Raw genomic sequence first — 15,084 nt, forward strand, 5'->3', positions numbered from 1 at the left:
TGGTGTTGCTGCAGGATCATAAATATGCTGGATGGCACCAGATTTTATGTGAACTTGCAGCTTTTACCTGCTGTGTTAAAAGGGCTGCTCTGGCTCATTGTGCTATACTGATGAGGCAGGAGAGCTAGACCCCATGGAAATGTACCTTACCGTGAGTCACTCCCTTCAGGAGAGAAGGAAAGAAAACTATTTAAAACCCACTGCTGAGTTGCAAACTAACGCCAATTTTATTGCCAATTGCGCCAACTCTGAGTAAATATTGGTACCTCTTATCTGATTAAATGGATAAGTTTACAGTATTTTGCTATTGAAGGGGATAGACTTCTCAACTCACTAGTGATGGGGCCAGAAAATTGAATAATTTTGATTGTAAGTATTAAGCTGAATTGTTTCCAGGGTTGCAGAGGTAGCTAGTTGAGATTGTTTTCAGTGACTTTTTCAACATAAACACTCACAGGTCAACATAACTTTTCAATGAAAGCCACCTGTAGTGTCATAACTATATGGATTAATTTGAAGTGAGAAGCATTCATTAAGTGGTCATTATAGAAAAAGCACAAGAAAACCAGTGATGTGGAAACCACATTGGTATGGTTTTGTCTTGCCATGGATGTGAAAATGCTAACTGGCAGTTGTGGTGTTTGGTGCTTAAAGTCTCTAATTCTGGATGTTCTCCCCCTGCTGGACATGTGTACAGCAAATATGCTGCCTGGTAAGAACAGATACTCGTACATCTAAACCTATGGTGATTGCTCACTCAGCCTTGGTGCAATATGTTGACTAGTGGGGTAGGGGGAGTTGGTTGAATTTGTTTTGTTTGAACAGTTTTGGGGAGGGGAAATAAGAGAATCACTTGGTACCTGTGCATTTGTGTAAGTTTGGAAAATGCTCATAAATTTTAGACTACTTTCAATATGTTTACACCAATTACTTGGGTACGTGCTAGGTTCTGTAACAGCATAGGGTTTCTGGGATAGTGCAATGAAACACCATTATTGTGGCATGTTTAAGTTTCACGTAGTCCTGCGAGATCTAGCATCGTATCATGGTACTTCGCCAGTTATAGAAGCCCTTTCATCATATAAATGTAAGGAATCTTACAACACCAGGTTATAGTGACTCACTCACTCACCTGACGAAGGGGATAATCTACGAAAGCTTGTGATTTTAAAATAAAATTATTGGACTATAACCTGGTGTTGTAAGATTCCTTACATTTGTCCACCCCAGTCCATCACCGGCACCTCCACATCATAATATAAATGAAGGATAGTGCATGTTGTGGGGGGCTGTAAAATAAATATTTTTGTAAATATGAAAGTAATGGAGATTGTCTACTGCTGAAATGTTAATATTTCATATTTTTACATAGATTAGAGATGCTTTTGTTTGATATTAACCAAATAAATGCACTTTTTTTAAAACCATAAAGCAATTGGTGAGTGGTGAGGATAGCCCATACCAACAGTTTCAATAGGTACTTAATAGTGTGTTCCTAAGGCAATTGTACACACATCCACCCAGTAATTGTGCAGCTTCTTCACATACTTCTAAAAGGACATTTTACTGCAGGCAGTGATGGTGTGACGACTGTGGTTATAGGAGTTGAATCCAGAAAAATATATATGTAGTCCAAGTGCAAAATTCAAACTGCAAATCAGTTCCCATTTACTCGGTGTTTAATTTCTGATTCCAGCATAAAATGCTTCCAAATTATTTGGGTTTTTTTTGAATGCTTGACACACTAAATTTAGCCAACCTCGAGTTTGAGGCTTTTTTTATTGAAATCTAATCCCTTGTGTAAAATATGCTTTAGTTAAAGGTGTGTGGGGAATTATTTTGTTCGGTTTATAGAAGAAAATTATACTCAATACATTTCTTGTGCTTTTTAAAATGTTTTAAATTTGAGTAGATGGCATGGTTAGCTCTAGCATGGTTTACTTTCCTCCTAGGCTGCTTTGATGTCAATTATGGGGGATTAGCCTGTATGTCTCAGAACAGCTCCACTGCAAACTGTGTGGGGGAAGGTGAGTTCAGACTGACAGTGCCACTTCAAAGCCATCTGACCTGGAAAGCTTAATTAAGTGTTGGACATTTGCATTCCCGGCCTGTCACGTGGAACCTCGTGGTCAGGCAGCCCTGGGTCATTCAAGTCACACCCCTTGCTGTTTACAGTTAAGCTGCTTTGGGATGCTGTTTTTAATTGATATCACAGGAACTTCCTAATGAGGCGGCATACCCTTCTTTAGGGTATCCAGGTTAGTGCTAAAATTAGTTTCTTCCAAATTTGAAGCAATATCTGTGATTAAAATTCTGTTGTATGAAAAAGAGAGAGCAAAGCATGCCTCCCTCCACTTTTCCTTTATGTACGTCTATGTATAAGTCGAATAGCTCCATTAATGATTAAATGGGTTGTAATACAAAGACTTATTGAGTGGATATTTTTATCTGCCTTTCATGGAAATGCTAACCCAAGCATAATCTAGATGAAAGAACATTTCTTGCCCAAGTAGTTTATTAGGGTTCAATTATACAATTTAAAGGGTAACGTTATCTAGAATGGAGCAGTGATGATCTTCTGTGATGGAAGCTAAATTAGCCTGTAGCTCATCTCTAGTCCAGGCCAGAATCTGACCCTGTTGCCAAATTCAAGTGGAGTGCTGGAGACATTTTTTAAACAAAAAAAAAAGACAAAAGCAGATTGTTTAGAAACAAGTCATTACTCAGCATAGCCTTTGTTGCACAGTAGTCTGATGTGCATTGTAGAAGCATGTTCAATGCACACAGTTCGGCAAGGCAGTTTGAAATAATTGTGTGTTTGAAAGATGGTATACTTGAAGCCATTGTCAGCAATTCTATTTTTACATCTTGGTGTCAGAGTTGACTAGCGAAGACAGTTATCTCAAAATCACTGATTCTAGGAGCACAAAAACTGAGTACTGCAATATTCTACGTTGTATGTTGTCTACATAGCTGTCTGAAGTGAAATTAAAGGATACAGTTTGCAGTATTTATGGTGATAGCATGGAATCTGCAGTACAGATTAAATATTGTACCCTGATTAGAAACACTAATGTACAGAATGATGACCATGAGAAGTGCAATTACATGATCGATGGGTAAATTTACCACCTGTTCAGTGAATTATTTTGTGAAATAGTTGAATGCACCTTACAATGTTTGTGTGATTGTCTCACTTTATAGTATGATCTAAGAATTTGAAATGGATAAGGCAATCAGGGAAATGCAACTGAATAATTTTATGTGCAGGCAATGACCAGCCATGTAATTATGATTAGTCCTTCCTATCATACAGTCACAAAAATGGAGGGCTGTTTTCCACTGATCTAGTCTCTTTACTGATAATGCAGTGAAAGCTAGAAATCTTAACAGCTTAAAGGTAATAGTAGAAATCAAGGAAACTGTTTTAAAATATAAAATGACTTAGTTATGTATCTCTAATAGTTGCGAACAAATAAAGCCTGTAATTCAATCTTCAATTTCTGGAGACTAAATCAAGAACAACTACTTGTATTTATATAGCGCCTTTAATGAAGTAAAACGTCCCAAGCCACTTCACAGGAGCGTTATCAAACAAAATTTGACACCGAGCCACATAAGGAGCTATTAGGACAGGTGATGAAAAGCTTGGTCCAAAAGGTAGGCTTTAAGGAGCGTTTTAAAGGAGAAGAATGAGGTAGAGGTTTAGGGAGGGAATTCCAGAGCTTAGGGCCTAGGCAGCTGAAGGCATGGCCGCCAAGGGTGGAGCGATTAAAATCGGGGATGCGCAAGAGGCCAGAATTGGAGGAATGCTGAGATCTTGGAGGGTTGTAGGGCTGGAGGAGGTTACAGAGATAGATGTTTGAGGCCATGGAGCGATTTGACAACAAGCATGAGAATTTTAAAATCAAGGCTTTCCTGGAGCCAATGTAGGTCAGCGAGCACAGGGGTGATGGGTTAATGGGACTTGGTGCGAATTAGGATATAGGCAGCAGAGTTTGGTTGAGCTCAAGTTTATGGAGGGTGGTAGATGGGAGGCCGACTTGGAGAGCATTGGAAAAGTCGAGTCTGGAACTAACAAAGGCATGGATGAGGGTTTCAGCAACAGATGAGCTGAGGCACCTGTTAGTTATGCCTCAGCAGTTCCATCGCCTTTTGGAAACCCTTGTTTGTATTACAGCCTAGTAATACACTCTCAGCTAGATGTTATGGAATAACCCAGAGGAAAAAAGGATCATGAGCACTGAATCTCTTGACCCTAATCTGCCTCATTTGCACATATGCCAACTGACGCCACACTGTTAGGGGAGATAATCCTGATCAGATCAACTGTGATCATCATTCTTTTGAGATTGCAAATGTTGGATGTAAAGATAAACATTACCCAATTGCAAATCATGAGTGCTGATTTTATATTCTCTGAATTTACAAGCTGTGTTCTATAGGACGAGGGGCAATTACTGTAGCTGTACTTGCATTGCTATGTAACACTATACTGTAAGGCATTTGTGTCAGGCAACATACAGTAAGGAAAATAGCTGGAATCTAAACATATTCAGATTTTTCAGTGAAATTTTATTCTATTTCCTCAGGAGATATTGCTAAACACAGGGCTGAATGTGTTTGGAATTCCATTGCGATGTGCCTATGTTATTGTTATATTTACTTATTTGGATGCAAGCACAAAGTTGGGTGCAACAGTCAATTTAGATTGATATAATGAAAACCCTGTGAAAGATTGCAACAAGCTGGCAGTACACCATGAACAAAAATGGTAATATCCATACCCCTATTGAACATGAGTTTTGCACTTTGTGCAGGTGATATTGGAGATGTACATTGATACAATGCTATACCTAATATATTGGGAATGCAAGAAAAACAATACACTGAGTTCGATCACAACCATAGCTCTCCCTCCTTTCCTACTAATTCCCTTTCTGTCATGGGCCTGCAACTTGCCCTTTCATCTTAAAGATGTTGAAATCCTACATAAGCCATGTGTTACTAAATGTGAATGAATTGTTTGCTTTTATTTGAAAAATATGTCTTCAGGTGAAGAGAAATGTTTGGTGTGCCCTCTTGTGGTTTAGGAAAACTGTTCCAGGAAAGATATGAATCCCCTGTCTTTAAATGACTTGGTGATGAAAATACTGGTGATTTTTTTTTTCAAGCATCAAATTATCACTTCACAATTGTAGAAGCTTGTTGCAGCAAGCGAGTGAGTTAAATTCACAGGCACCTGGGAATTAAGTCTGAAAGTAATTGCTTTCAGGACCCCCACCTATTTCTACGCAAGGTGGGCAAAAGCATTGCAATGGCCTAACCACTGGGCATTCCTGTGTTAATTATTTGTGCTTCACCAAGGAAGCAATTGGCCTCCACTGCGAAATGCTCAATGAAGACCTGAAGCTGTGGCCTACCTCCCGCAGGGCCTGGTCAGTGGGAATGAAGGTAACGATGGCCCGCAATTTCTACGGTTCTGGTTCCTTCCAGTCAGGCACGGGAAACCTCTAACATCAGCCAAGGAGTTGAGGACCTGCATTCAGTAGATGATGGACGCAGAGTTCCTCAGAGCATTCGACTTCGTTAAATGTGATGTCCTCTGCGCAGCAAGGAGACGAGGGCCATCAACTTCCACAGACTTGCTGGTACCCAGCGCTTAGGCCACCTTCCTCCATGCCACCTGACTCACCTTGCGGGGAGCCTGCAACTGGTCTCATGAATACTTGACCTCAACTAATAGGTCCTCGCCCCCAAAATTCTGCAACCTTTTTCTTTGCACCTTCTTGTGACAACTCTGGAAAAGGTGATGTGCAGACACTGGAATCTACTTACAGCGTTTTACAATGTTTTAAAATTGAAATAACTTTTTTAAAAGTTGGTTTAAGGTGTTTTCAGAAGTTGCAGCGCACCTAGCTCCCAGTGCCAAGCCTCAACCTGGTGCCTGTTCTCAGGTTTTTATAGTGCCACGTGGCCTGGTCTGTCGGGTAAGCCGTTGGCTGTGGCATGAACGAGATCCCTGATTTGCCATTGAGGTTGCTGTGCTGTCGCCGGATTCATTTTCCAGCAAATTTTGGCTCCAGTATAGTGCGAGGTGAACAGAGAATTCAAATGTCCAACTAACGACGTACATCTCACATCCCAACCTTCCAGCAAATCTCAGGCCAAAGGATTTTATGGTTACACGTGCAAAGAAAGACCATGTGCACATTCTAAGCGATTCTAATTACAAGTTAAATCTGGTGTTTCAATAATGTCCTCATTTTTCTACTTTTGGCTGTCTGAGCCACGGTCCATAAAGCAGATATGTAGATTTGAGTTGCTGCACCGCAAGACTACAGGATATGTCCAGATTTAAATAGAAATGAAGACTCATTGTTTAATTCTTTCAGGCAGATGTCAACTGCAGCAGCAGTGCAACCTGGAAGTACTTGTCCTTATGAATGTATATATTTTAATTGGATCGCTGAGTGATTTGAGCAAACCCATTAGCGTCTAGCTTAATGTTTTCTACCAGAGACGTTTAAGTCGTGATAAATGGAAAATTTGACATTTTAATGATTTTGTATGGAACTGCTTTGTAAAACTACTACATTTCTTGAAGAAACGAGAGGACTTTTAAAATCATTCTCAACAGGCTAGAGATGAATTCATGTACTGTGCCTGTGGGGCTGTGTGCAAGAACATCGTCCTCAGCTAACGTGCAGGCTTCAAAAATAGACCAGTGCTTGTTTAATGGGGGCATGGATAACTGAAGAATCAAACCCTCCTCCTTGTGTTCGAGACTGTTGATGGATTAACCCTTTGAAGAAACTGCCTTCAGGGCAGCATTAAAATTCACATCAATTGGTTCATTGTGCATTCACCATTTGTATGCGTCACTGCTGCTCTGTTTAAGACTGTACTAAACCAACACAGTTTAATAACTGAATAAATGGTGGATCTACAGAGAACTGTGGAATAAATGCACTGCTCTGAGTGAGAAACACCAAATAATGAAGTGAACATTCAGCACAGTCAGTTATTTACCATGAGTTTTCCTATTCTTAACAATGAATACTCATCAAAGCATTTGACAGCAACAGGCATGTTCCATTTGGGAGGGGGAAGAAAACAATAGGATGTCCCTTTTCAGGATATTTTGAATTCCCTCACCACCCTGCACAGTATAGAAGACATTAAGGTACAATTATATAAGGAACACCAAGCAGAAGAAATGGTTTCCTATGACGTTGCACCAGAAGCTGCAGCCCTTTCAGTGGTGACATTTCTCCAGTCTTGAAGTATCTTTACCTATAATCCCTTCAATATACTCTGTTTGTGTAGTATCAGTTATGGCTTCTATGGTTATCCAGTTATATTTGGTATGATTTACTCGTTTCTTGCTTCCTGAAACAAATCAACACTCTGAATTTCTTTGGAACCTAACATTTTTTTTACTGTGTCCTCTGATAATCTTTGAGCTTTTTCTAGATTTAAGTTCTTGTGGAAAAACTGATTCAGACAGTTGCCGTCATTCAGCCCTTTCTAATATCGCGTGGTTACATGCTGTCTTTCAATGATGCCCAAGTTTTTTCAAAGATGATCTCTTAATTCCATCTCCTACCAGTGACTGTCTCTTCCATATTTTTGTCCTCTAAATCATTTGTAGTTGAAGCAGATTCTCTGTTGCCAGTGGGAACTCTAGCTTTCTACACATACTGTATTATGCCCCTTAGTAAATCCTGGAAACTGTTTAAAGCTTATAGATCAAACAAACAATAGCTGAATGGTTGTTGGAATTTATCCTTCGCTGCTACAACCTGGCAAGTTTTTCAAAACAAGAATAGATTTCAGTTAAGGTACATTCGATTTGGTCCACACTTCATGGTTAATCTGAAGCAGGTGCCAATTGGCACACCATTGCAAATTATTATTGATTAGGCCTAATGGGTGCAGATGATCTTTATCCCAGCACCTAGAGTACTGCGAGAGATTCCCTTCTCATCCTGATTGCACTGCTCAGTCCCTATTGCTGAGTGAAGTGAAGTTTGCCTATCTTGTAGAGTTGTCTTCATTCTTTGACTAGGCATTCTGCACACATTAAGCTCCCACCCTGCCTTCCCCCTTAGCCCTTTGCTACATAATACATAGGAACCAGTGTCACCATCTTCCTTTAGAGTCTGGTCAAAAAGAACTGAGGGGAGGGGGGTACCACATGAATGGCTTTCTGACACTGTTAGCATCAAAAATGCTTTATAAGGGCATAGTCCTTTTACCTCCCAAAATGGAAGCATCTCAATTCTAGGTAAACCCTCTTACTTTTTGAATTTTGTCATTGTTCTTTGAGGACTGCACTCACTGGTCAAGCTAAATAGCCTACTTACCACTATCTTTATTTTCACGTTTCATCAGATGTGCCAATTGCCTACGATCAGGAATTCTCACTTGCTGTGTGGTGTTCCAACAGGAGATAGGGGGCCCAGAGTGGCGCTTGGGGAAGAGGTACGAGAGATGCTAGGAGCTATGCTTTGGGCAGAACGGAAGAAACTAGACTTCCAGCAGGAACTGGGTCAAGGAGAGTGCCAGTGTTAATGGGGTGGGAAGAGGAGGTGTACCAGCTTGAACTGCAAGGTTTGGATGGAAGGAGAGTTCCCGCATTAAATGGGGAAGGGTGTGCCCCCCGAACTCGGGCGGAGCAAGAGAGAATTGCCAAGTTGAATTCAACAGGGAGATGATAAGTGCCTTAGGACTGGTTGTACAATGTCTCTGAACTGGATGCCAAAAAGGTAGTGGATCGCCTTTGTGAATGGGATGAGTGATGCTTGAAATATGATTGGGGTTGTCTAAGTTCTGTCAAACCTAAATGTCACTACTTTTGCTGTGTTTTTTAATCAATTGTGCAGTACAAAAGTGTATGAAATAAACCAGAATGCCATTTTTGATGTGAAGATTCCCGGGGATCATGCTCTTGCAACCCTTGGAAATGTACTGCCAATTCAGAGTGGGTGAGCAGGCTGAGATTCATATTGGAAAGGAGTGTGTACAATTCTAACTTTGGTGTCTACAGCCCTGACTGGATCCTATGGTCAAAACTTGGCTTGAATCCCACCATTTACTATTAGGCATTTTATTGTTAAATATTTAAACATTCTCTCTTTCCCCCCCCCCCCCCCCCACTGTAACAGATTACTGGCTGCTTGTGAGAAAAAGAAATTCTAAAATATGAAGAAAAATAATTAATTCCCAGATGGAACTGAGCTTTTTCATTTGAGCAGTTCTCTTGTTTTAGGTATGAATGGGGGAATGCAATGCTGTTAATTGTACATTCCAAAATAAATGAAAATGAGCCAAATAAAGTGTCAAAAGTCAGTGTTTGGGTGTATATACAACAGAAATACAAAATAAATATTTGCCTTCACTTGGGTGTCCCTTCAGGCTAAACTTTCCAATGCAAGTGAAAGCATGTAGGATATATTTACAGCTTGAAATACAAACTTGTGTCTCATTGCTCGTTCAGTGTACTGGATTTAACATGCTATAGACAAGTATTCATGGCCATTTTGGAATTGTCAGATTTTTGGGGGTTGTCAGCTTTTGCTAGATTCCCAGGTTAGCATGCATGTTTCATTATTTTAAAGACTCTATCTTTATCTTTCTCCCCTTCTCCAGCAAAAATAAGTTCAATTGCCTAAGTCTTCCTTCACAACTTAGTCTCAAGACCTGGAATCGCTCTTGTGAGAACAGTGGATCAGTTTAAAAATCACTTTTTTGGGTTTGCAGCAATGTTACCACATTTCTCTCCTGCTTCTGCAAAAGTTCTGAATGCATTCTTTCAGAGGAAAATGTTTATTATCCTCCTTTCTCTCCAGTCGTATGCCCCATGTTTGTTTCTCCCCCCCCCCCCCCCCCCCCCCCCCCCAAAGACTATATTTCAAACCAGTTTGTTGTAGATTTTGCCACATACCAGTCGGTTTTACTTTCCCTGCTGGTAGTGGAAATGGCATTTTCCTGCAAAGTTGTGTAACTTCAGAAAGGAATGCAAGTGTTTAAATAGAAAAGCTGCGTATTTCTGCAAAAACAACATTGTGTACTGTTTTCCCCCTCATAACAAATTTAACTTAGTGTTGTATTTGAAAGCCGAAAGCTTGCCGATAAATAAGGAGATTGGGAAATTTCACGAGTAAAATACAGTTAATGTATCTGAGCTGTTGCTGTTGTGTATACAGTATTTTACACTGAATATGGAGTTGTAAGGAAAATCCAAGTGCTCTGTCCTGATGAGTTGTACTATGTATTAATTTTAATGCAAATATTTAAAGTCAGTTAGAAATGAAGTCTGGGCACGTGGTCAGACATTCACTGGCAATATCGGACTGATTCAATTAATAACATTGTATCAATCTTATTACAGCCTGAATATTTTTCTTGGGTCAGATGCATTGGAGTCTCTTGTTTCAAGTTGGGAGAGCTGTCCCACAGACTAGGCAAACAGCCCGACATTGGTTGATAGCCATACTTAGAGAATCATACCTATGTCCCAGATTCCTCCATCACCATCCATGGGTATGCCCTGTCCCACCGGCAGTACAAGACCCACTAGAGGTGGGGCCCCAGGGGTCCTCAACATTGACTATGGACCCCATGAAGTTTTATGGCTTCAGGTCAAATATGGGCAAGAAAGCCTCCTGCTGATTACCATCTACTGCCCTCCCTCAGCTGATGAATTAGTACTCCTTCATGTTGAACACCATCTGGAGGAAGCACTGAGGGTAGCAAGGACACAATATACTCTGGGTGGAGGACTTCAATGTCCATCACCAAGAGTGGCTTGGTAGTACCACCACTGACTTCATGCTGAGGACACCCTCCATCATGTCTGTGGCACTACGACTGTGCTAAGAGGGATAGATTGATATGCAGTGCACAAATGTAACTTTTTTCCCCCCTGAACAGTGGATTCATTTCCTCAATCGGAAGTTGGGAAAACTGACAAGTTCCTTCACGTGTGTTGCTGACTTAGTGAGGATATGAATTATTGCCAGCTCAAATTGAGATTTGGATGCAATTGTTTGTGCATCCTAACTATGTTTAATTGAATTGCAAAATTATTTTTGTGGGTTCTCATAAATTTGAGTCCAGGAACTTAATCAGAATTAAAACAAAGTATGACTGCAGGTAGAATACATTTAGAAGCAAATAAATATTGATTACTACTAATTTCCTTTTATGGAAAGATAACAGAGACCTACTAACAGCCTTATACACTTGAATCCTGCAATGCATGATTGCTGGTGTAATAGTCCATTTTTGTAATGATTTTATACTGTGCCTCTGTGTACTGTGGAGGACATATACTTTCATGCTTCAACATGTGCCTTAGACTGCTTTAGTCAGGATTTAGAACTTCATGGTTAGCTTGTCAACTATAAGCATACTTTTGCAAGTATATAGCTTGAAGGCTTCAACAAGCTAGAAATCCTATGTTGTACCAAGTGATTTACGACAAACACTTGCTCTTACACTAACTTCTGTGTGATTTTGTAGCTAATTTAGTGAGACCAATGTGGAAAATTATTAGCCGTGACACAGACAGACAGGCAGGTGGAATGGGCAGACACATGGCAGATGAAATTTAACGCAGAGAAGTGCAAAGTGATACATTTTGGCAGGAAGAATGAGGAGAGGCAATATAAACTAAATGGTGCAATTCTAAAGGGGGTGCAGAAACAGAGAGATCTGGGGTATATGTGCACAAATCATTGAAGGTGTCACGACAGGTTGAGATAGCGGTTTTAAAAAGCATACAGGGTCCTGGGCTTATAAAGAGAGGCGTACAATACAAAAGCAAGGAAGTTATGTTGCACCTTTATAAAAGACTGGTTTGGCCACAACTGTGTCCAATTCTGAGCACTGCACTTCAGGAAGGATGTGAAGGCCTTTGAAAGGGTTTCAAAGATTTACCGGAAAAGATTTACCAGAATGATTCTAGGGATGAGGAACTTCAGTTATGTGGAGAGGCTGGAGTTGTTGTTCTTAGAGCAGAGAAGGTTAAGAGGAGATTTGATAGAAGTGTTCAAAATCATGAAGGGTTTAAATAAAGTAAATAAAGAGAAACAGTTCCCATTGACGGAAGGGTCGAGAATCAGATTTAAGGTGGTTTGCAAAAGAACCAAAGGCGACATGAAAAACTTTACGCAGTGAGTAGTTATGATCTGGAATACACTGTCTGAAAGGGTGGTGGAAGCAGATCGAATCGTGGCTTTCAAAAAGAAATTGGATATAAACTTGAAGGGAAAAGATTTGCAGGGCTATGAGGAAAGAGTGGGGTAATGGGACCAACTGGATTGCTCTTATAAAGAGCCAGCACGGGCTTAACGGGCTGAATGGCCTCCTTTTGTGCTGAAACCATTCTGTGACTTGCCAATATTGTTCAATAAGCCTGCGTGTTGAAATTTTCTTTCTCATTTTCCCTCTGGACATTTCCCATCACCCCACACAAGAACCATTGGCATGGCACTGTGCCTCTCGTTGGCAATATTAACCTAATTGTTCCAAATGGCAGACATCTATGGCTCACATCACCAATAACACACGTTGGATTCAAAAAATGTTGCCATGTTCATCTTTACTAGAAATCCATTGTCTTTTTGTATTTTGAATATTTTTGACTGATGTGTGAAATCTATTTTGGGACTTCTGAGGTAAAATTACTTGGTTTTTTTTGGTTAGATTTTGTGCATTTTGCTATTCTTTGGAGCACACTATTTCCCCATAAGAGTTTAAAAGGGTAGCAATGATGTAATATTGTTAAGTTCATCCAATTTATCATGGAAGAGACTTGAACAAGCTATTCAAAGCAATTTTGATATGAAATGAATACCACCTTGAAACTGATAGTACAACTATCTATTGATTTATCTTTCCTGGTGTAACCCGACACATTAGCTAATGTCATTCCAAAAGCACTTTAAAGTCCAGTCAGAGGCATCAAGGCTCTTTTTGATTCCTGGTGCATCCATAATCAATCGCTTGTTTCCTGCATTGCATTTGCTGCTAGTTTTAGTGTTATGAGCAGGAGCTGTGAAGGTGCTGCCTACTTGCATTACTGCAGAATGGGAGGGGAAGGGCACTAGAGGTCTTTGAGTAAAACTTTGCTTATCAGTTTCTGACTGGTGGGTTTTACTGATTTGAGAAGATAAGGATAGTTGCCTAATATTATTAGAAAGGTACCTAAATTTGAGAACTTTTTTTAAATGTTAAAAATTAGGTTTTAATGGTACAAAGGAAAAATAATGATGGAGCACCTTTTTGAAGGTGGCTTGACACCAGTGACCGCTTGATCTGGCACCGAAAACCAAGTATGGTAGTGGTACCAAATAAATATCCACTTCATAGACTGTCCTTCACTTGCACAAAGTCGCAAAAGTAACAACTACCCTTATTTGGTCAAAATGGTGAGTTACCACCACAGACTTGTCTGCTTCTTTCTGTTGGGGGCTTAAACAGATGCATTGCCACCATGAGGTCAAATGTGCAGTTTCCAGTAGTTCACCTGGTACTGGATTTCAAAACTTTCTTTTCTTTTTAAAGGTTTGGCTGATACTTCAGTACTGCCAGAAATTGTTGCCGACCTCCCCAACAATCCTACTGTCAGGTAAGAATCAGTCCAAACCAAGCATACCTCCCTTATTTACACCTAACCGCAAAAAGCAGGTACAGCTCCCAGGTGATGGATTTATCCTGGGTTTAGAAAGCATCACCTTAAATGCCATAAATGGATTGATGTGAACACCTGATGACTTAAATTCCATGTTGTGAACTAGAAATGCTTTGACGATTTCATTGCAAATCCTCACACTTCAGAGAAAAGTATTATGGATATCAACAAAGCCCGATTTCAGAGAGCAAAAGAAGTTGGGTGGGGAGATAGAGAAGCATGTAAAAACTTCCAGGTATTTTAATGGACCCAAAACTCAAATGACTCATGTTGGTACACTCTTCTTTAACCAGCAATTAGTTTGATTATCATGTTGGTCAGGCTTTGGGTCTCACAGCCAGCTATCATGGGGAGCAGTTGATGATTTAGGTCAAAAGATCAAGGATAAGTTTTTTTTTGTTGCAATCTTTTTACAAGCACCAAAATGACTACTAAAGTCAAGGTTTTAGTCATGCAACGACTCGGTCTGTTCAAATCAATTTATTCTTTCTCCTTTTTCCTTCAATTTCTTTATCTGCTGGTGTCAGTTAATTGAATTTATTTTTAGTCTCTTTGTTTGGGTTTTCTTTTAATTCACTCTTCACTATGGAAATACTCGCTGCAGTTGGATTTGGTATCCAAACAAAATGAGCATCAATTAACTTTTTATTTGACGTACCCAGTTTAAACACATGTACACACCACATATATACGAGTGCTTATGTGTACACAGTCCACATAGCCACCCACAAAACACAAATTTTAAGCTTGGTTGAGTTTGAGTTCCTTAAATTGACAAGGATGCCAGTTTGAATTGGGAAAGTGTAGTGGTTAAATTCCTTCTTGAGTTGATTTATTCAATTTGTCAGCATGGTTCCCAATAACAGCCTGTCATCTTTTGGGGGAAAAAACATAAGCTGGATTGTAAATTACGTAAGATTCATCTGTTTATGGTGATCCTCAATAGTTGCTAACAATCTTAACATTTAAAATAGAAACCCGTAACATGGTTTTAGGATGAGCCCACCACCACCCCATTCATTTTTAGTTTTAAATTCAAGCTAAAGTATACTCTGAGCAGAGGAATTGTTAATGTCTGCAAACAGCCTGTCAAAACAATCAAGTCTACTTCCATTACACTGCAGCATTGCCCACGCTGAAGCTGCTCCAAGGCAAAGCTGGAATAAAGGGGGGTGGGGAATCATTTTAAATGTATATATTTCAAACTATTAGATCACCCTTGGTTTCTGAGGGCCAACTGCTACAATTCTGTTGTAATTAACACAGGGCCTTCGCTTTTGCACATTGAAATCAGTGCAGCAACACCCATTGCATCCCTTGTGCTTACTTTAGATTAGCTTTGTCTAATTCGCATGGTACAAGCAAGAAACCTTTGCTGCAAA

At 39.9% G+C, this 15,084-nt stretch overlaps 1 protein-coding gene across 23 annotated transcripts in view; it reads left to right on the forward strand.

Moving 5' to 3' along the window:
- Window positions 1–15,084, forward strand: part of LOC137323928 (poly(rC)-binding protein 3) — a 167,301-nt gene that overhangs the window by 65,184 nt on the left and 87,033 nt on the right. For 22 of the 23 annotated variants that reach the window (XM_067988039.1, XM_067988044.1, XM_067988022.1 and 19 more), the window contains exon 2: window positions 13,576–13,639. The exons of the other annotated variant lie outside the window; for it this stretch is intronic. The gene's annotated coding sequence lies outside the window, so the exon portion shown is untranslated. The remainder of the gene's footprint in view (window positions 1–13,575; window positions 13,640–15,084) is intronic. 23 annotated transcript variants of the gene reach the window in all.

The sequence above is a fragment of the Heptranchias perlo genome, chromosome 7 (genome assembly GCF_035084215.1).
Source record: "Heptranchias perlo isolate sHepPer1 chromosome 7, sHepPer1.hap1, whole genome shotgun sequence".
Lineage (NCBI taxonomy): Eukaryota > Metazoa > Chordata > Chondrichthyes > Hexanchiformes > Hexanchidae > Heptranchias > Heptranchias perlo.